The 23,098-nt window shown below is 37.0% G+C and overlaps 1 long non-coding RNA gene across 1 annotated transcript; it reads left to right on the forward strand.

The window, feature by feature from the left end:
* Positions 1-405: 405 nt before the first annotated feature.
* Positions 406-19,334, forward strand: LOC123660357. Its single transcript, XR_006744176.1, has 4 exons — positions 406-544; positions 4,810-4,814; positions 17,445-17,452; positions 19,324-19,334. It is a non-coding gene; the product is annotated as an uncharacterized LOC123660357 (long non-coding RNA).
* The last annotated feature ends 3,764 nt before the right edge of the window (positions 19,335-23,098 follow it).

Consider the following 23,098-nt stretch of genomic DNA (forward strand, 5'->3'; position numbering starts at 1 on the left):
CTGCTAGTGTCACACACCCCTCCCCGTGATCCGTGGCACTGGTATCCGTAACCCCAGATCCTTCTCTCCCATAAATCCTTCTCACCTATCCTTCTTCTTAGCTTGAATTCCCAAGGAGGGTTGATGTCAGGCAGGCGGCCGGTCGTAAAATATACATGCCAAATCATTATGTGACAACATGAGTTTGGGAATTAAAGTATGCGATAATGTTAGGGCGTACCCCGCAGGCGACGCGCAGATGCAGCACCCGGCGTCTGTGGGAAATGGACAAGGGTTGCTGCACCAGGGACGGGGGCAGCGTAAGAGGCGAGTCCAGGAGGTGAACTTGAGGATTGCGAGTTGGAATGTGGGTACGATGACTGGGAGAGGACGAGAGCTAGCAGATGTTTTGAAAAGACGGATAAATATAGCATGCTTGCAGGAGACGAAGTGGAAGGGACAGAGAGCAAGAGAAATTGGGGCGGGTTATAAGTTTTATTATTGCGGCTGCGATGGGAAAAGAAATGGCGTAGGTATAGTGTTAGATAGAGAGCTCAAGAACAAGGTGACGGATGTGAAAAGAGTGAATGATAGAGTTATTGTAGTAAGACTGTTGATGGAAGACTCGGTTTTAAATGTAGTTAGTGTGTATGCGCCGCAAACTGGATGCGATGACAGTATGAAAGAAAGGTTTTGGGAGGATTTTGATGCGGTTGTAATGAGAATACCAGAATGTGAGGAAATATACATTGGAGGAGATTTTAATGGACATGTAGGAAGGATGAATGACGGGTATGAAAGAGTGCATGGGGGCCGAGGTCACGGAGTCAGGAACCGAGACGGTGAAGCTCTACTGGAAGCAGCCTTGGCCTTTGACTTAGCAATAGCCAACACATTCTACCAAAAACGGGAACAACACCTTGTCACATACCGTAGTGGTCTACACTCTACCCAAATTGACTACATTCTTTTAAGAAGAAACAGGCTAAAATCGGCCAAGGACTGCAAGATAATACCGAGTGAGAGTCTTGTCTCCCAGCATAGACTACTGCTCCTGGATTTAACTCTGAGAGTTCAGAGTTTAAATAAGAGCCCGAAGCCCCCAGTTAGAACGAAATGGTACAGACTGGATGATAGGAAGATGGCTGCAGAATTCCGGGAAAGAGTGATTGGTAAACTGATAGAGATGGGAGATATGGTGGGGATGGGAGTAAACGAGTGCTGGAGTGAGATGGCAACGTGGGTGCGAAGTGTAGCAAGGGATGTCCTAGGGGAAACGAAAGGGAAAAGAAAGATAGAGAGGGATACATGGTGGTGGAATGAGGAAGTACAGACGATTTTGAAAGAAAAGAAGAATGCTTTCAAAGAATGGAAAAGAGTGGAAGATGGAAATGACAGAGAAAAGAAAATAAAAAGATTAGAATATCAAAATAGTAAAAAGAAGGCTAAGAAAGCAGTCGCAATCGCAAGGGCCAAGGTTCAAGATAAGTTGTATGATTTTTTAGAGAGCCCACAAGGTCAAAAAAATCTTTTTAGAATAGCGAGAGAGAGAGAGAGATGAATGCAGGAGATGTAAACCATATGAAATGTATAAAAGACGAAGCGGGGAAGATCTTGACGGACAATGAGGAAATAAAAGAACGCTGGAAGAGATACTTTAATAACTTGATGAACGAAGAAAATGAATGGAGCGGAGTGTTAGAAAATGTACGAAGTAATGAAGGAATGGTGAAAGAGGTAAGTATAGAGGAAGTGAAGATGGCAGTGCAGAGTATGAAGAATGGAAAAGCAGTTGGGCCAGATGGTATACCAGCGGAAGTGTGGAAGTTTTTGAATGCGGATGGATGGAAGTGGCTGACTTTATTTTTCAATAAGTTGCTGCAAGAAGAGGTTATACCCGAGGAATGGTGCTACAGTTCACTGGTGCCCATTTTTAAAAATAAAGGTGACATACAGGACTGCAGCAGCTATCGGGGAATAAAGCTCATGTCACATAGCATGAAGATATGGGAGAAAGTGATAGCGCGACGAATGAGAGAAGAATGTGAGGTCACACAGAACCAATTTGGATTTATGCCGGGCCGGGGAACTACGGACGCCATATTTGCACTCCGCCAACTCTGCGAAAAATATCGACTCGCACAAAAAGACTTGCATATGGTGTTCGTGGATCTGGAAAAGGCATATGATAGGGTCCCCCGTAAGGTTCTGTGGTGGGCTATGAAAAGGAAAGGAGTGCCAGAGAAGTATGTACGACTTGTTCAGGCGATGTATGATAGAGCTAGCACCCACGTCCGGTCCGAAGCCGGGGTAACTGACAAGTTCAGTGTGGCTGTAGGTTTGCACCAGGGGTCGGCTTTAAGCCCGTATCTCTTCCTCCTGGTAATGGATGTTCTAACATCAGACATACAGGAGGAAGCACCCTGGTGTATGCTGTTTGCTGACGACGTTGTTCTTGTCGGAGATAATGTCCTTGAGGTACAGAGCAGACTGGGAAAATGGCAGGAAAGACTGGAGGGCGCGGGATTGAGGATAAGTAGGTCTAAAACCGAGCACTTGTTCTGCGATTTCAGCGGTTCGTCCGGTTTTTCCCATATTGCCTTGGATGGTTTATCCCTACCAGTCTGCTCAGACTTCCGCTACCTTGGGTCATTAATACAAAATGACGGCAACATAGACCGTGACGTGAAAAATAGAATAAATGCGGGATGGATGAAATGGCGACAGGTCTCTGGAACAGCTTGTGATCCACGAATGCCCCTTAAACTTAAGGGGAAAATCTATAAAACGATCATAAGACCTGTCGTAATGTATGGATCAGAATGTTGGGCAACAAAAGTGACGGATGAAAGAAGAGTGCACGCAGCCGAGATGAGAATGCTAAGATGGATGTGTGGAGTAACGAGGAAAGATCGGATTAGAAATGAGTATATAAGGGGAAGTTTGAAAGTAGCACCTGTGACAGAGAAAATAAGGAGCAATAGGTTAGCGTGGTATGGGCATGTAATGAGGAGGGATGACCGCTATGTCGGTAAAAGAATGTTAGGGATGAATGTCGAAGGACGAAGAGCGATCGGCAGACCGAAAAAGCGATGGATGGATTGTGTGAGTGAGGATATGAGAAAGAAAGGAGTAAGCACTGAAGTGACGAATAATAGAGAGGAATGGAAGAGAAAAACATGTTGTGCCGACCCTACATAAGTGGGATAAGGGCAGGAAGATGATGACCGATGGCTTAATGTGCTCTCCGAGGCACGGTGGGGAGACCCAAAAGGACTGCACAAACACCCAGACCACGGCAAACACCTGCATGGCCAATACAAATGTTTGTCATGTGCGGGTATCGAACCAGCAACCGCCAGCGCAACAGGTACAGTCTATGACTGTGACCGCTGCGCCAACGCGGCACAAATTAAACAAAAATGTTTAATATTACAACAACTCACCCAAAAAATCGCACCCTGAACCTGACCGAGGCTGAAGACAAAGGAAGGAGCGGCACAGCACCAGCGCTTTTATAGTGTTGAGCCTAGTCTACACCGTGAACCCCACCAACGGCTGCTTACGCAGCCCTACGTCACACAAAACACGCTAATAGCGAAACGCTTAGCAATGAAGAATAATAATTCGACGAAACGAAATAATTGTTAAGAGAATGAACGCGGAATAAAAATATACGTTACACACGTGTTTAAGTTTCGTCTGACTTTTTTATATACGAAAAGTGCGACAAACAATAAGCGTACAGCCGGCCTGATGTTTAGCGGTTATCGTAGCCTATAGACGCCTGCAACACCAGAAGCATTGTAATCGTGTTTCTGACCCCACACCGACCCTCCCTCAAAAGCTCTGGCCACTTTAAACAACACTACTTGAGAGCAATATCATTTAGCTGTGGTCTTCTGTAAGGTTGAGATATTTCCCCAGACGGCCTGCTCTAGATTTTGAGCAGAACATTTCCTACTGTGTCCTACTTCAATAACTAACTCTGGCTTTAGACAGTCTTCAAATGCAAAATTCATTTACATAAATATGTATAAAGAAGGGGGTTCATGGGGGTTTTTGCCAATAGTCACCACGCTGGGCAGGCGGGTTGGTGACGCAGTGTGGGACGTCCGCCGGCCCGTTGGACCGACAATCTACGTAAGATTGTCGGTGTAGGCTGGATGAGGATTGCGGAAAACCGGGATGTCTGGCGCGAACTTGGGGAGGCCTTGTCCGGCAGTGGACTGCCATAGGCTGAAGTGATGATGATGATGATGAGTGATGTATAAAGAAGCACATTCTGAGGCAACCTACACTTACGCAGTGAAGAAGCGTACAGTATAATCCGCCACCATTGTTTTTCAATCCTAACATTGGTCAGTTACCAAAATTAAGCAAAATAAATTGTAGCAACAAAATTATCTGAGATGGTAATTTTTAAAATCTATTGGGGAATATATTTTTACCAATATTGATGGGAATTTCCCCTCCTAGTTTTATTTAGTTAACTGTCTGTGGTTTTAGCAATCGTCAAAAGCTGTCCAGGTTAGAAGTTTTTTGATAATTTTTTATAACTTTGTTTTATTTATTTCTTACGCTCCTTTCTCAATTTTTTTTTTGGGTCACTCGAGACCCCTTGTGACTAAATGGGTGATTTTCTTAATACACCTAATTAAAGGTTAAATTCAAAAAGCAGCCAAAGATGGCGAATTATACGGTAGGTCATTAAATTAGTTCTGTTTAATCGATTTTTTACTGTGCACAACAATACACTTTCTGCTAAATGACAGTGTGATTAATGGTTTATCATTGTAATCTGGAGACGTATTTAGCTGAGTTCCACAGAGAGTGTATTTAAGAGCAAGTCTAATAGTTTCAACATTATATCGTAGGAATACTTATTACTACAACCTATTTCAAATACGCTACGAGATAATAAAGGCAAGTTGTTTGTACATACTTATTTTTATTTTTTTGATATAGTCACACTACGCCTATTTAACCAAAGAATAGCACTATATGTTTAAAAGCAAACAATGAAAAATTCTGGCCATTTATCATTTTTTTTTTATTTTAACTTTTATGTGATTTCTTAAGTCAATTTCGTAGGTGGCATGAGTCATGCTAGTTGAAAACAAATTCTTAAATTCATCACTACGTTAACGTGACTAATTGTTTTGAATGTGTCTCTGGCGGTTCCATTTTTAAAAAATAGCGTGTTTTCAAAATGGATCCCGCAGAGACAGCTGTGAACAGACGTACGTACGCCAGAGCGACTGCGGTCACAGCCCTAAAATACTATCTTGTCGCTTGCTGTTACGTACCCATACCTAGTTATAGCCTAAAAGGTTATTTCTTTTGACGAGTAATAAAATGTTTCTTTTTTATTTAGGTATAAGCAAAATAAATACTTAGTAATTAAATATGCGAAATAGGCCTAATGCTTCCTTAAATTTTATAATTTTGAATATTTAATACAATAATGAAGGATCTAATATATTACATAGGTACCTATGCCATAATAAAATCAAATTTATAATATCTTATTTACTGGTTTATTATTCTATAAACACGTAATCACATATCAAATTATTTTATCGTTTAAATAAGTTAAATAAAGTTTGGATTTGTAAGTAAAAATGTTTGGTGAATATAATTTTGTCGCATAACAAAAAGTAAAAATGTAGGTCGACAACGTCAAAACGCAATGATGACAGCGGGAGGGCCAAACGGTCCCCGGTCATTGCATTATAATAATTATTCAAAACATAGTTTTTGTTGGTAACAACGAAGAATTTTATAATTAATTCATTATGTTAGCTTACATTTCGATACCTGCATAAATATTTTCATTTAATTTCGATGCATTGAATCCATTAAAATCCGTCCAAAGCAAAACTTAAGTGCATTTGAAATAAATGTGTTAAAATAAAATCTATCAATACTTTATTGTGGTATATAATATGGAACATTCGGTAGAACTAGAGTACAACAAAACTCTAGCTGAATATCGGCTAATTCGGTAACTACAGTAGCTAAATTTATATATTTCGTGATAACAACGCGTTGGCTCAATAGATGTGCTAGCGAAAGCGACGAGTTCCATTCCGAGCATAACAAATATTTTATATTCTACTAGCTGTGCTCGCGACTTCGTCCGCGTGTAATTTAATACAATAGTTTTTGTTCAGTTCGCAGAGTTATAAAAAAAAATCTAAAATAAAAGTAGCCTAAGTTACTCCTTACTACATCAGCTATCTGCCAGTGAAAGTCCCGTCAAAATCGATCCAGCTGTTTCAGAGACTAGCCGGAACAAACAGACAGACAGACAGTAAGAAAACAATTTAAAAAAATCTTTTTGTTATATGAACCGTGTGAACAGACACTCAAATTTTATTTATTTGTATAGATATAGAGTACCTGGGTGACCGAGCTTAGCTCGGTATTTTTAGGAATTCGTGTTTTTTGGAAATCATATTAAAATAGGAATTACATATTATTTATAAAATATGAATAATATTATTTTAACCGACAGTAATAAAAAATATAAATAAATATAAAAAATTAAATGTAAAAAGATAATTAAAAAAAAAATAATAATTATAAAATATGAATAATATTTTTAGATTTTACCGACATAATAATAAAAAATAAGAACTGGCTATTTAAATAAAAAATAACGAGTGCAATTAAAAAAAATAAATAATAATCGATCTGGAAAGAGGATTGGTACTAAACTAAAACCTGGGATAAAACGACATTTTCTAAAAATGAATCCTATCTAGATTTATTCATCTCCCCCGAAATCCTCTGCATACTAAATTTCATGAAAATCGTTGGAGCCGTTTCCGAGATTCAGATTCTATATATATACAAGAATTGCTCGTTTATGTAAAGATATAGATAAAGATGTCTCTCTTCATCCTCTAACACAGGATTTACATTTTCGGGAGTTGTTGAGTATTAAGCGTTTATTAATATTTTATCGGCCTTAAAAAAAAGGTGGAGGTTCACCATTAGACTGTAAATAAATAAATATCTTATAACATTCACACACGGTTGTTTGCTCCTATGGTAAGCAACTTAATGCTTGTGTACAGGTAACAACCGACTGTTATGACTATTTTTTTTTATAAATATACATAGGAATAATACTTTAAAAAATACATATAATTTGTATGATTTTATTTTTGTGTTACCCACACATTAGGAAATTCTATAAAAAATGTTTCAATACACATAAATAAATACAACAGTAAGTACGAAAGTAACCAACATAGCCCACAGAATCAGCAAGTTGAAGTGGCAGTGGGCTGGTCATCTGTGTCGCAGGACCGATGGCCGTTGGAGTAGACGGGTCCTGGAGTGGAAACCGCGTCTTGGCAAACGCAGTGTCGGACGTCCTCCGGCCCGTTGGACCGACGATCTACGTAAGATTGCCGGTGTAGGCTGGATGAAGATTGCGGAAAACCGGGATGTCTGGCGCGAATTGGGGAGGCCTATGTCCAGCAGTGGACTGCCATAGGTTGAAGTGATGATGATGATGATGAAATAAATACAAATACTACACCCAGACTCAGGCGGGAATCGAACCCGCAACCAGCTGAGCAGAAAACAGGGCCACTAAAAATTGGAACAAAGGGCTATTCAAAGTCTGTATTTTTGTGTAGAAGAAGAAGAATAAGAAGTTTTGACTGGGTGGGCCGATTTTGATATATTTTTTTGATTGTATCGTGTATTGTGGTGCATGTCATATGTACTGATACTGTATTGTAGTCCCATTTAAAATTGATCAAGATCGGATGAGTACTCGTAGGTACTTTTTGAATAATATTTGATAACGCGCGTTACTATTTTTTCGTCTACTTAGATTGTGTTACTTGTCGATGTAATTGAAGTCGGTTTTTTTCGTCTGCTAGCAAAAACAATTATTCATTACATAAGAAAAAAGCTTACGTTCTTTTCTTTATTCACATCCTTAGTTGCTTCCGAATTTCCAGCAACCGCTATAGAATAGGTTCCTACCAAGTACTTATCTAATCTGATTTTCCACTAAGTAAAAAGGCTCAAAATGTTCTTGTGCTCCATGTAGCTAATAGCTTGTAGGCTAATGGTGATTAGTTCTCGCATACTACGAGTATATATGTTCTTTAAATTTAGTCGTTGAAACGCATTTGGATCATTTGATCAGCAATTGTTTATCGGTTCCGATTTTCACTTTACATCTTTACTGAGTATTGTCGTTAAAAGACATAATTATATTACCGTCCATTTGATCCTTTTATTATATTTTATTCTTTTTTTTTTAATTTCAAGATAATTATGTATTTGCTTCAAGCTTTTTTTCCAACAAATGTTATTCGAAATCGATGAAATCAACTTAACAATTTTTTCCAGAGTTACTAATACGTTGTATAATTTATGATCACAGTAATGTTTAAGTTTCCGCCGTAGTCGACACGGGCTAAGACAAAGTGTACGATTAATCAACGTTTATTGTCCTGAATATCGTCGCTGGGTACTTTGAAAACACATTTACTTCGTGTAATGTTTCTGCAACGACTAATATATAGCAATTTACTTCTTATCCTGAAATAAATAGTGCTTATACAGAGGAAATCGATAGTTATTGTCATTACAAAAGAAACCAATTAGAAAATTATGGAAAATTTGTATGGTTCATACAAATAAATGAAGTGAACCGCGAACCATCACTCTTATTGAGCAGAATAGGGGGTCCAAAGTTTTCCAAAGACCATTGGGGAGAAACCTTCTTGCAAAACTCAAAACAGCTGATGGCAGACCGTTTGCTCTCGCCCTCAGATCCGAGAAGAGGTCGAGAATTTTTATGGACAACTGAACTCGTCAAGGGCACGCAAGTCTGAGACTTGAGTCACCTAAGATCCACGTGCACCATTGTTCCACCATTATTCGCAGGACATACCGTACATCGAAGTAGATGAGATTAGTGCAGCGCTCGGGCAGTTTAAAGACGGAAGGGCCCCGGGAATGACGGAGTTACGACTGATCTACTTAAAGCCGCTGGTTAATCTGCTCCAAAAAGCCTTGACTCTTTAATGCCGACATCCACCGAAGTACCACGCTAAAGTCGGTGTCCAGGAGTGTGTTGGTGCTGTTCTTTAAGAGAAGTACACTTCTCCGAATTGTTCAGGATTATGTTTATCTAGGCTATACCATCCAGCTAGGCCGCAACAACTTCGAGAAGGAGACCGATAGGAAATTTGGACTGGGCAGCGTTTGGCAGGCTTCCTCGAGTCTTCACTTCGAAGATTCCGCAATGGTTGAAGAAAAACGTCTTCGAGCCTTGTGTGTCCTACCTGTGTAAACATACGGAGCCGAGACGTGGACACTGACGAAGGGACTGCTCCACAAGCTTAAAGTCACTCAAAATGAAATGGAACGGGCTATGCTTGGAGCTTCTCTCAAAGATAGGATAAGAAATGAGACTATCCGCAAGAAAACGAAAGTAACCGACATAGCCCACAGAATTAGCAAGTAATATAGCAATTAGTTAAAGTAGCAGTGGGCTGGTCATCTGTGTCAGAGGAACGATGGCTGTTGGAGCAGACATGTCCTGGAGTGGAGACCGTGTCTTAGCAAACGCAATGTGGAACGCCCTCCGGCCCGCTGGAATGACGATCTATGTAAAATTGTTCGTGTAGGCTGGATGAGGTGATGGTCCAGCAGTGGACTGCAATAGGCCAAACTGATTAACTGACTGACTGACTCGTGTTCTGTTTTTCACTGGTTTTGGCCTAAAGACTGTAAATTACAACACCATTAGCCTTCTTATTAACTCTTCTTAATGTCCACTTTTATAGTTACAAAATAATTTTGTCGCTATAAAAGTGGATATTTAAGTTTTACACGTAGTCATAAGTACATATATATATTATATAGGTCAAGAGTTCCCAACCAGAGGGGCACGCCTCCCAAGGGTAACCACCCTAGTAGAGAGATGTCAAGGGGGCGAAAAGCGTTTGTAATTTCTTTTTTTATACCACTGAGGTGGCAAACAAGCAAAAAAAAACAAAAACCATGTGTGCAGTTCACACGTGGTAGAAGTGACCTTCAAAAATAGATAATGAGACGAATGTAAAATTTCGGGAAGAAGATAATTGTTGTAGTAATGATCATAGTGAGACAACGTTTGATGATTATTTTACATTTTATTCGTTTATATTACATACATTTATTCAGACTCAGAGCCTAGATATATACCAACTAGCCAACCACCAATATGCTACATGACAAGAAATCCATTTGTTGTCGATATGTTACAATTACCAGAAGAAGTTCAGGAAGAATTTCTAGAAATGAACGCTGATTCGTCCATGAAAGATGACTTCCATCTTTTGACATTGAAACAATTTCGGATGAAAAGAGGATGCCTGTTAATTCGAAACTTGCCTCTCTTGCTTTACGAGTACTAGTTCCCTTTTCTTACTTACTTTTAACTTACTTGTGTGTGACAGGCTTTTCTGCTCTAGTATTAATTATAATTGTGTTTGCAGACAAACGAAGAAAAACCGACTTCAATTATATCGACAAGTAATACAACGTAGGTAGAGAAAAAATAGTTAAGTAAATACGCATTATCAAAGATTACTCCAAAAGTTGTGATAAGATCTCGATGAAATTTAAATGTGACCACATGATAAACATTGGCTTTCGATTAAATTAAAAATCATTAAAATCGGTACTCCCAGTAAAAAGCTATGCGGATTTTCGAGAGTTTCCCTCGATTTCTCTGGGATCTCATCATCGAATCCTGGGTTCCTTATCATGGTACCAAACTAGGGATATCTCCTTTCCAACAAAAAAGAATTATCAAAATCGGTTCATAAATGACGGAGTTATCCCCAAAAATACATAAAAGTATATATATACGGTCGAATTAAGGTTTCCTTTGAAGTCGGTTAATAAATAAAATTGGAGTGTCTCTTAATTATATGAAAATAACCGCTTTTTACTAAATGCATATGGGATGTGTACATGGTACATATACCAAAATATATTTTTTTACAAATTTTGTCTGTCCGTCTGTCTATTTGTTTCGGCAAATCTCTGAAACGGCTAGACCAATTTTGACAGGACTTCCACTGGCAGATAGCGGATGTAATAAGGCGTAACTTAGGCTACTTTTATTTTAGAAATTTATTTATTTAGTATTTTCGCGAACTAAAAAATTTTTTTTTTTTTAAATTCCACGCGGACGAAGTCGTAGGAACAGCTAGTATTAAATAAATCAGTTATTTTATATTTTCAATAGTAATAAAACTTTGAAAACAATAAAATCCAGGGTCTTTACATGTGTTCAACGGGCATTTGGTGACTTCTAAATTAACATGGGTTGGTCTTTAGCGGAACCCTGTGGGGAAAATGGCAGGGTTCCTGGGACTCCCGCGAAGACCAAACAATGATTCGCGCCGCGAGCCAGAGACCGGCTGCTGAGCTGCCGACCATTCAATCTTTACAAATACAATCAAACAAATTATATTTGTCGAAAAAACGTTCAGTTGAAACTCATTCAACTCTGTGATTGTTGGGTTATACATACAAGACAAAGCACCTTTATGTATACGGATTACTTTCAAATTGATCACAACGAAGAAGAAAATGTTATCGAATTGTGCAATAAAATGGTTTTATGTCTTACTAGCTACTGCCCGCGACTTCGTCCGCGTTGAATAGTTACTTGAAAAGAAAACCCCGATTTTGAAACAATATTCATTAGTGCTCCGCTCCTATTGATCTTAGCGGGATGATATATAACTTATAGCCTTCCTCGATAAATGGGCTATCTAAAACTGAAAAATATCATCAAATCGGACCAGTAGTTCTTGAGATTAGCGCGTTCAAACAAACAAACAAACTCTTCAGCTTTATAATGTTAGTATAGATTGAGATAAATTCAATGACTGAAGTAAATTTGAAAGGCATTGGTGAAAATTAAATATGTACGATGCTTTATGCATATTAACAGTAAGTTAAAGTTTTTGTGACATATCTGGGGGCACGGTAGTGCCCCCGCCAAGACAAGCAAAAAAAAAAAACGAAAAGCACTACCTATCTTTTCTCGAAGTGCTTCGTCGTTTTCTTGAACCATCATAACTTGGGTTATGATGGTTCTTCTATTCGGTTCGGCTATTATACTTTTCTGTTATACAATAGTTCTATTAAAGAAAAAATAAACACTTTTCTGTTATACAATAGTTCTATTAAAGAAAAAATAAACAGAAGAATATAATATAAACAGAAATAAACAGTGAATAAATTTTTCACCTTACGTGACGGTAGCGAAACGGCCAAGCCACATATTTTGACTAAGGTGTAGAGTTTGTGAAGTTAGGGCTTGTAGAGTTAGGGCGTGTAGAGTTAGAAGCTTGGCTCTACATGAGATCTGATAACTTTTTGACAGTGCGAGCCATATGATCTCGTCTTGGCAAGATTTTACATGAAAATGTTTTTGGTGGGATTACACTTATAATGTCACAAAAACTTCGAGTTCATTTATAGTTATTTTTCAGTAATAAATTTAAAAAACCTAGTTTTCAGTTGCAAGAAATTACATTGATTTCAATGTTTTGAATTGATTACTAACTTTTTTCTCTGAGGTAGGGCACAGCAGGAATTTCCTGCTCAAAATATGGAGCAGCCCGACTGGGGTAGTACCTCGACCTTACAGAAGATCACAGCTAAATAATACTGTTTTCAAGCAGTATTGTGTTCCTGTTGGTGAATAAGGTGACCAGAGCTCCTGGGGGGATTGGGGATTGGGTCGGCAACGCGCTCGCGATGCTTCTGGTGTTGCAGGCGTCTATAAGCTACGGTAATCGCTTACCATCAGGTGAGCCGTACGCTTGTTTACCGACCTTGTGACATAAAAAAAAATAAAAAAAAAATAATAAAACGGAAAATAAACAAAATGAAAAAAAGCTATACCATTCGGCAATGATTGACATAATTTCCTGAACATTATGATGCCATGAAACATGAGTAATTTAAAGGAGTTGAAGATAGCAAGAAAATACTTATTGATTCATATATATAATAGATTCTAGTCATTATTTTATATTCAGGTGCAAGAGCACGCGACAATAGAATTAAATACAAGAGCATTCCAAGTGTCATTAAAGCACACGATCATGCAACGTTCTGGAAGTAAAAGGCGCAAATCAATGAGCCCATGAAAAGGCTATATAATAGCACTCATGTGCACGCGACGTGTACTTACGAAAGCCCTTGAGGACAATATGGTATTTAGTATTTATAACATTTTCTTTTTGTAGACCATGACCTTTTTAAATAATAATAAGGCACGGAACAACTACATTTGAGTACCTACGAGCACAAAAATTTTAGAAACTGTAGTATCTTCTCAGAAATCCTGTTAAAATGTATACCGATTATTAAAACATTATATTATATAACTAAGTCCGATAGTCTTTTTTGACACGATCTAGACGATTAAATTTTGTATTTTTCTTTTGTAAAATAAAGTAAAAATTTATTATAAGTCAATACTGACCTGAAAAATGTAATACGACTAAAACACTTTGAGCTACATCATGCATCTACATATTCGATAGAAATGATAACGAAGCCTCTTTTTACCACGCTTTTAATAGCTTGGGTTGTATGTATGTATGTATGTATGTATATAGGTATGTATGTATTTATGTATGTAATGGAATCTTTGAGCATAATTTTTCACCAACTTCCAGAAGTTTGATTAATTTGAAACTTTGAACACGTATCAAAGACCGATGACAATGCTATAATTCAATAATAGTTTCCCAATATCCTACGTTTTTTACTCTGAATTCAATTATTCTCTTAATAACTTAAATTTTATTATAATTTTATTTTGAAGTAATTAATTATAATAGATTGTTCGATCTTCTACTACTGTAATATAAACTCTTTGTAATTAAAATTATTTTCTACTTTTTAGTGTGATTAGCTATAAAAGCGTGGTTTTTTAGTTTTTAAACTATAATTTATTAAGCCGTATTTAATCGCCAAGCGGATGATACAGGCTAAATGCATGCATGAATGCAGTCGCTACTACATATGGTTAAATTTAAGATACTACTTTGTTTTCAGGCATGGGGCGTATCTATCGCTAATATTTAAAAATAATAAATAATAATAATAAGTTAATCTCGCTTTTATTTAAGTGGATACACTAAGATAAGGTGAAACAAACGTATAGTTATCGGCACGGATCTTGACCATTCAGTGATAGAAGGGATCGCTTTTCTCATCCTAGTGTCGCCATCATGCCCACACCAAACCATGTTTGTGATTCATGCAGAATCAACAACCGAGGTTTATTCGTTTTATATATGAAAGCAAAATTATTTTATTAAAGACTAAAAATATTCAAATAAAAAAAAAAAAAAAAAAAAAATTAAAGACATTTATTTCGTTTAGTGGGTACATAAAATAGATTCAATACCCACTTACATTTTATATCTACTCAAAAAAAGAAAATAAATCTTGACGCGAATTTCTAGACAAACACTAAACTTGCGGGGTGTTTGTTGCTGTTTAGAAATCGCGCGTTCAACGAAAAATAAATACACGTAAATACATTAATAGTATTGGTATATATATTTTACAAGAAAAAACATTTCTTTTGGACGGTTTTTTCAGTCCCGAGAGAACATAAAATTAAAAATATTAATTTATAATCGAAAATTTTTTACTCGAAAGATTAATATAAACTCGAAAGATAATAAAAAAAATATAATCACCGCTCTGTTCTCCGGTTCGCATTCTGGACGTCTAATTTTAGACCTTAGGTAATGAGACTTTTTCGAGTATTATTGGTAGTAGTAGGTTGGTTTTTGGATACTGCTCTGCTACTTCTCTAACGCCAAATCGGCGTAAGGACGTTATTTTCTACGTAAGCTAGATCTTAAACGAGTAGGATTAGGATTTAAGGTCTTTGCGCAAAATTTCTACGTGGTAGACTGACATGGCAACAATTCCTGGCATTAACGGTAAATCGATTAATTTTTACCTTCTCCACAATTCCATTTACAGCGCTGATGTTCTATTCAGCACGGTAATTACTTCGAAGTTTTGGTGTCATTTCAATTCGATGGATGGCTTATTCAGATGGACAATAATCAGCCCTTACAAACCACGAAGACGTCTATGAATAATACGAATAGGTCACTGCTTTTTAAAGTAAATCTGAAGATATAAGTAATCATGAGATAAAAATAAGAAGTATTTAAAAAAATTACAATTTGAACATCACTGATCACATGTGATGTGGAAGTGCTTCAACCTTACAGAAAATCACAGCTTAATAACACTGCTCTTAAGCAGTGTTGCTTTACTGTGGTGAGTAAGCAGAGCTCCTGGGGAGGGTCTGTAACGCATTGGCTACGCTGTGTTTAGCTCAGCCTATTGCAGTCCACTGCTGGACATAGAGGCTTATCCAACTTTGCGCCAGACATCCCGGTTTTCCGCAGTCCTCATCCAGCCTACATCGGCAATATTACGTACGATATTACGTTAGATCGTCGGTCCAACGTGCCGTAGGGCGTCCCACGCTGCATTTGCCAAGACGCGGTCTCCACTCCAGAAACCGTCTGCTCCAACAGCCATTGGTCCTACGACACAGATGACCAGCCCACTGCCACTTCAACTTGCTAATTTTGTGGGCTATGTCGGTTACTTTCTTTCTTTCGCGGTTAGTACATACATATAATCACGCCTCTTTCCCGTAGGGGTAGGCAGAGACCACTTCTTTCCGCTTGCTACGATCCTTAAATACTTCTTTCGCTTCGTCCACTTTCGCGGATAGTCTCATTTCTAATCCTATCTTTGAGAGAAACCCCAAGCATAGCCCGTTCCATTGCACATTGAGCGACTTTAAACTTGTGGACTAGTCCCTTCGTCAGTGTCCACGTCTCGATCCCGTATGTTAACACAGGCAGGAGGCATTGCTCGAAGACTTTTGTCTTCAAACATTGCGGAATATTCGAAGTACTCGACGAATGCTGTGTTGTAAGCATTCAATTGCTACGGTAACCGCTTTCTATAATACAGACCTTAAGCTTGTTACGTTTGTAATAAAACATAAAATAATTTTCGTAGTAAAACTGAAAAACGCACCCGTTTTTTCAGTTTTACCTAAAAGCGGAATACTCATCACAGATAACGTGCTAATAATAAGTAAAATGCCAATCAATTGTAGACGTATGGATAGATTACTAGACAGTAAACACTACATACGTCAAGCTAGCCTTTATTTTATGGTTTTTGTAGAAACCTACTTTTATGTTATTACAAGTTATTCTTAAATAACAACCTCTATATAAATTTAATCTGATACCGTTTCTATTTATGGCTACTTTTCAATTTTAAATACCTTCTTATGTAAAGATTGTAGATATTTTAAGGTTATTAAAAGGTAATTTATACATATTTCTATGAATATTAAAATTAACGTGTTATGCTATTCATTACGCAATTAACATATAACCCTTATCTATGTAATAAGAGAATAATTCAAATAAAAATTAAGCTTTAAAGTTATTCATCACAGCAGCCTTTCGCAGTCCACTACTGGATATAGGCCTCCACAAGTTCACGCCAAAAATGGCGTGAACTCATGTATTTTGCCCATAGTCACCACGCTGGGCAGGCGGGTTGGTGACCGCAGGGCTGACTTTGTCGCACCGAAGACGCTGCTGCTCGTCTTCAGCCTGTGTATTTCAAAGCCAGCAGTTGGATGGTTATCCTGCCATCGGTCGGCTTCTTAAGTTCCAAGGTAGTAGTGGAACTGTGTTATCCCTTAGTCGCCTCTTACGACACCCACGGGAAGAGAGAAGGTGGCTATATTCTTTGATGCCGTAACCACACAGCATTAGTTAAAGTTATTAGTACATTTTATTCCACAAAAGCTTCTTAACTTTAAAATCTTAGAACATATGTTTTATGCTTTATTGTTAATTTAGGAAAACTTTTAATTGTACAAAAGTATTTGAATACCCATTAAAAACGCAACAGCTCGTGAGAAGATTTAACCGTCCGCCATTGAGTTCGCTCAATACGGTCCGAGTCAAAAGTCAGGGGAAAATGAATATAACATATTCTCTGATTTTATGCGCAACAATAAAAGAATCAAATAATTATACGCTTGAACAATGAACGTCGCGGAGTTTACTTCAATGAAATAACAAGGACTGAGCATTAGCCCTCTTCGAAAAGCGTTGTTTGAGCGAAGTGAGTACAAGAAAATAACCTCATCACGGGGGTCCGTGCACTTCCGTTCGGTTTCATATTACGTGGCGCATTGTCGCGGGGCAAGGGTGGCGCCGCGCGCGACGAAGCTGTCACGAGCTTTTTTGTGTCCTTCTAGATGTATTGATGATTTTCGACAGATTTCGTAATTTAGTTATCACTAAATGACGATTAAAGTTTTAGAGAAAAAGATTTTCCTGTGATTTTGTGAACATTAAAAAATTGAAATGTATGTTTTAACCATTTCAAAAATGAGCTTTTCATATGAGCTTTTTTACCTATATATGCCTACACAATTCAATATATAATTTGTTAAGTTTAGTTGTTTGCAAAGTCGATTTTTATCACTGTCTTAAAAAGGAGGTAATCGTTATGTTTGTATAAAATCAAACAGGTATAGGTAATTTACTATGCCATTAGGTATCCAGGCTATGTTACTACTAGGCCAAAATGAATCGATTTTTGTAAGAAAACAAACACTGCTTTTATAAAACTTATTTCGGCGATCGCTTGATTATCAAAGCCATTGTGTCGCGTAATAACTGTGATTTGGAGAATAATCGCCTTTCTCTTTAAGCTGGGGGTCGTGGAAACAGCATGCATTCAACGCGATACCTGTGAGAAAAGACGTTAACACAATTCTGTATTATATTCACTTGTTGTTTTAAGTGCAAATGTTTATAACGATTTTGTTTTTTATTTAACCTTACTCTTTGTAAATATATTTTAAAAAATTTCATAATCCGCTACTACTAATAATCTTACTGGACCTCTAACTTTTAAGATTGTCTGGTTCTACATATTTTATAACGTGTTTTCTAAATTATTGAAAGCACCGACAGATACCCAAAATAAAATTATAAGGATTTTACTAGGGCAAAATTCTTTTATTTCAAAATAAAATTGTTGTATTGTTACGACACCTATAAAATAAACAACAGAATTAAATTTACTTCAAAGACTATAAATATTATAAATCCGAAATGGTGTACCCACACATTACAAATCTGTTGACAATTATCTTAGCCAAAGCATTTGTTCTTTATTCCAAGCCATCTTATTAATTCATCGCGATCTCGTCCGGGGAGGCGAGAGGGTTTTATTAAATTACAGCTTTCACAAATTATGTAGAAATAATAATTCTAGCGGGCGAGGAGGCGTCGCAGTGGGGTGCTGCACTTTTAATTAAACCCTAAATTATTGTTCACCTTCATTAATTCTTGTGCTCCTGGTCGGTCGTACTAATGAGTTTGTGGTTTTTGTACTATCACTGCCTTTCTACTTATAAATAAGCAAACAAACTATATATGTCGCTTCAGCCTGTAATAACCCACTACTGGGCATAGACTTTTTTCCCCATGTAGGAAAAGGGTCAGAGCTTAATCCACCACACTGTTCCAATGCGGGTTGGCGGATATATTCCCTACTATGAGTAACGATCGCTATCAGGTGTACATGATAACAACCGGGACCGACGGCTTAACGTGCTCTCCGAGGCACGGTGAGGAGACCCACAAGGGCTGTACAAACACGCAGACCACGGCAAACACCTATATGGCCAATACAAATGTTTGTCATGTGCGGGGATCGAACCCGCAACCGCCAGCGCAACAGGTACATGGCAAGAAGCCGCGTTGGCGCAACGGTCACTATATATACTGTCAAACGCAGGAAATTATTAATCGGGTAGCAGCTTATAAAATAATTCGGTAAGTTTTACATTTCAATTCCAACGACATATAGTAGGATTAGCTATAAGTTTTGTAAAAAATATTAATAATATTCAACTGGATCTGAAAACACAGCAATAGAAATAGAATTATGTATTGTAAGTAGCAAAGTTTAGCAATAATATTATATTTGTTACGTACAATAATATCATTGTAAACAAGAAACTCGCGGCTAGGTTCTGTTTTATCGAATTTTCCATGGTTATTTATTTATTAAAGGTTCTTGCAATAAATTGCGTTAAGTGGGGGCGGCCGGAGTCCCGCGGAGCGCGGTAGGGGCGCCCATAACGTCGGGAAAAACGCGCGCGGGCCATAAGTGCCTTTCTACGACGTCGACGAGGCTATATTACACCGATGTCTAGGGGTTAAAGCGATACAAGCGTAATTCACGTCAACGAGGTCAATTGTTTTTGTAGTGGCAATTTTACACAATATTTCTATAATGCTATGTACATATTTATTGCGATGGAAATTAATAGAAGATGCGTCACTTTTCTACTTAAGTGAAAATTCTAGCGACTCAATTTAGCTTCGAAATGATTAATTTACGAGTAAAATTGAAGAAATTACCCGATGAGTAAGAGTGTATGCTTTGTCTATCGGTTATCGTGATAATAATAGAATAAAATTCATTTGCTATTAGTGATAACCAAATTTGTAATCTGATCAGAAAATCTTTTCGTGTCACATAAGCTGTTTATTAAGGAATGTAAGCGAAGCAGATGACGACAACCATGTATCACGATTGGATAGGGGTTTCTTCTTTTATATAGAAGAAAGATAGTTTCCAAAAAAAGTCTCATCCTTTTAAGGGTAATCTTGCATATCAAGACTAATAAGTCTACTTTGCTAAGCAGTGTAATAATAAGCAGTCTCTATCGGGTGCTTACGATAATAATCTAGATCGACGACGTTAGGTGCATTTCAGTACAAGTTCAATGAGGAATAACAAACAGATCATAGTTACTTTAAACGAAAAAATTATAAGCAGTTTATAATACTTTGTAACTTGTAGTACAACACAACGTGAAACAATACAAAAGTCGAAAAATCAATACGATATAATAATTTGTTTAGGTTCGATGCGCGTGGGCGTGTGGGGGCGTGGACAGGCGGGGCAGACTGTAACTCATTACTGCTTGAAATATTGAATAAACACCAAATTATGTTTTAACGTATTAAAGTTGGATAAGAAATGTTAGTCTTATCAATGTGTCAACATACTCGTTTTTATGTCGTAACGCCTAAAATAAGTAATTACCTATATTTTCGTCGGTTTTTATCATAATTATATTTTTAAGCATCGACAAAGAAAAAAGGTTATGAGGTCAGTTATTCCTTAAAAGAAAACAATTCACATTATACACTAGAAATTACACACACTAAAGTTAAACAAAAATTTATATGTTGGGTACATCGCAATACAATGTAAGGAAACTGAAAGCCAAAATTGAGATGATCTAACAATATTGTTGAAATATATACGTTTTTTTAGGTAATACAGAATAAAACTAGTAATATTTTTATAATTTAAAAATTAACGCCTCGCACTAAATGGCCCCCAGTAGGATAAGAATCGTCTGTTATAGGTCCAGAAAACTATCACAGCTTTTCAAAAGATCATGACAAAAATTGCATGTCCTTTATGGTACTTGTGTCCAGTGTTCATATCTGGGAATCGAAGACGCAAATCCGATATTTGACCCGATATAAAAACGATAAAAACTGATATGATAACTAACAAAATATCTCAAGACATGAAGTAAACATATTAAGTTATTTCCCAACGAATAAGAATAATTGAGCTAAATGACATCTTCTATTTAGTTCCACGAATTTGAAAAGTCAATAGAGTTTGATTAACTAAATCTTGATAAGGTACCCCTCTAGCGACGAGTGAGTGCTATGACTCGCAAAGATCTTCAGATTAACTACGCGACTCATTAGTTTACTTGTATTCGGATATCATTACTGAGATTACGTATACACAATATTGTGGATAATAAAATCATTGTACTTTCGTTTATAGAAATAGCAGAGATATTTCGTCTCATTTATTCTTTTTTTTTTTGTAAATATATGTTTTATTTTAAAGTTTGTTTTATACAAACCTTGCCCTGACAGTAACAAGAATAATAATAAAAATAAGAATTATCCAATTCGGGTGTATTCGTTTGGCAGTTATGGGCACACATACATATTTCGATGTCAATTTAATATTTTTAAAACAGGGTCTTATTTGTTAAGATTAAAAAACTAGACACTTAAAATTGTTTGATATTTTGTCAGATTTTTTATGTTTCTCGTATTGTTTGCTTTCATCACGTATTGTTACCTATCATCTTTTGAGTTATAAAGAAATTTAAAGTCCAAAACCTTCCTCGATATTATCTATCATAAGACCTTTTCAATACGCGCGATATAACATGAGATAAGCACTTTTAAAGAAACAATCTCATCATTTTTAAATATTGTTGTTACTATAATTATTGTTACGATTATGAAGTCTATCTGTAATGATAAACACTTTTAATTATTCAAAGAAATTAATTGATAACACATTTAAACAGTTTTTCACAGATATTATTTAGAATTTAAACCTTGTAATAAATTATTTAGTTACTAATTTATTCCATACATGTAAATTCTAATATTATAAAGCCATTTCGGATTTCGTAGAATATTTTATTTATAAAAATGTACATTATATTAACATTATATTCGTAAATAAACTAAAATATACATACACATAAAAAGTGCAGTATTCAGGTACCACATTTTGTATATCATGAAATCATCATTACAATCGCGACTTCGTATGCGTGGTATTTAACAATTTTTTTTATTATTCACACACACAGACACCCCCCCCCCCCACACACACACACACACACTTTAGCTTAATACAGTCTACTGCTGGACATAGGCCTCTACTATTTCGCACCAAAAATGGCGTAAGCTCGTGAGTTGGGCCCATAGTCACCACGCTGGGCAGGCGGGTTGGTGACCGCAGGGCTGACTTTGTCGCACCGAAGACGCTGCCCGTCTTCGCCTTTGTATTTCAAATCCAGCAGTTGGATGGTTATCCCGGTCGGCTTTGTAAGTTTCAAGGTGGTAGTGGAACTGTGTTATCCCTTAGTCGCCTCTTACGACACCCACAGGAAGAGAGGGGGTGGCAATATTTATTTATTTATTATTTAACACTTTATTGTACACCATACAAATAAAATAAGCAAGCAACATTAGCAATAATTTGTAGAAAAAAAATGTACAAAAGGCGGCCTTATCGCTTTAGAGCAATCTCTTCCAGGCAAAATAGGCAATTAGCAGGTAAGATATGCAAATCCACTGCTTTGACAACAGAATTAAGACGGGAGGACCGGTGGTCATTTTTTAACAAGCAGGCGTTAAAATCGCCCATGATCACTGTGTGGCTGTATGAAGGAGTAATGTTTTGTAACAATATTTCAAAGGACGTGAAATAGTCAACAGAAACACATGGACTATAAAAAACACCGAGAAGCAGTTTGGTAGGTGAAAAACCTACCTCAACAAAAAGATGTTCAGCTCCACCATCAGTCTGAGGTTGCGAAAAGTCAATAATATTGTAAGGAATGTATGACCGAAGGTAGATCTCAACGCCTCCGCCTGACCGACCAACGCGGTCATTGCGGATTAGGTGAAAACCCGCTAGAGAAAAAGAAATAGAAGACAGACAAGGCCTAAGCCAAGATTCAGAAATTAAAATAGCCTGAATATTACTATTGTTGCTAAAGGTAGACAAGAAATTTGGAAAGTGAGCAGGAATACTCTGTGCGCTGATATGTACTACATTAAAATTATTTTGGCAATCTGAAAAAATAGAATTTAGATTGTCACTTAGGCTAGGAATACTATAGTAACTATCGTCACTACTATCTTCTGAATTCGATGATAATGATACAAAACCATCGATATTGTTTATAAAAGACATACTTTATATAAATGTGATGTGCAGTTATAATACGTGTGAATGAACAATATAAAGTCGTAATTAATATAAATATTAACTAAATAAAGATCAAAATTTATTAAAGCAGAAACAGTAAACTTAAAATATATGTATAATGTAATAA

The sequence above is a fragment of the Melitaea cinxia genome, chromosome 2, assembly GCF_905220565.1.
Source record: "Melitaea cinxia chromosome 2, ilMelCinx1.1, whole genome shotgun sequence".
Classification (NCBI taxonomy): Eukaryota; Metazoa; Arthropoda; class Insecta; order Lepidoptera; family Nymphalidae; genus Melitaea; species Melitaea cinxia.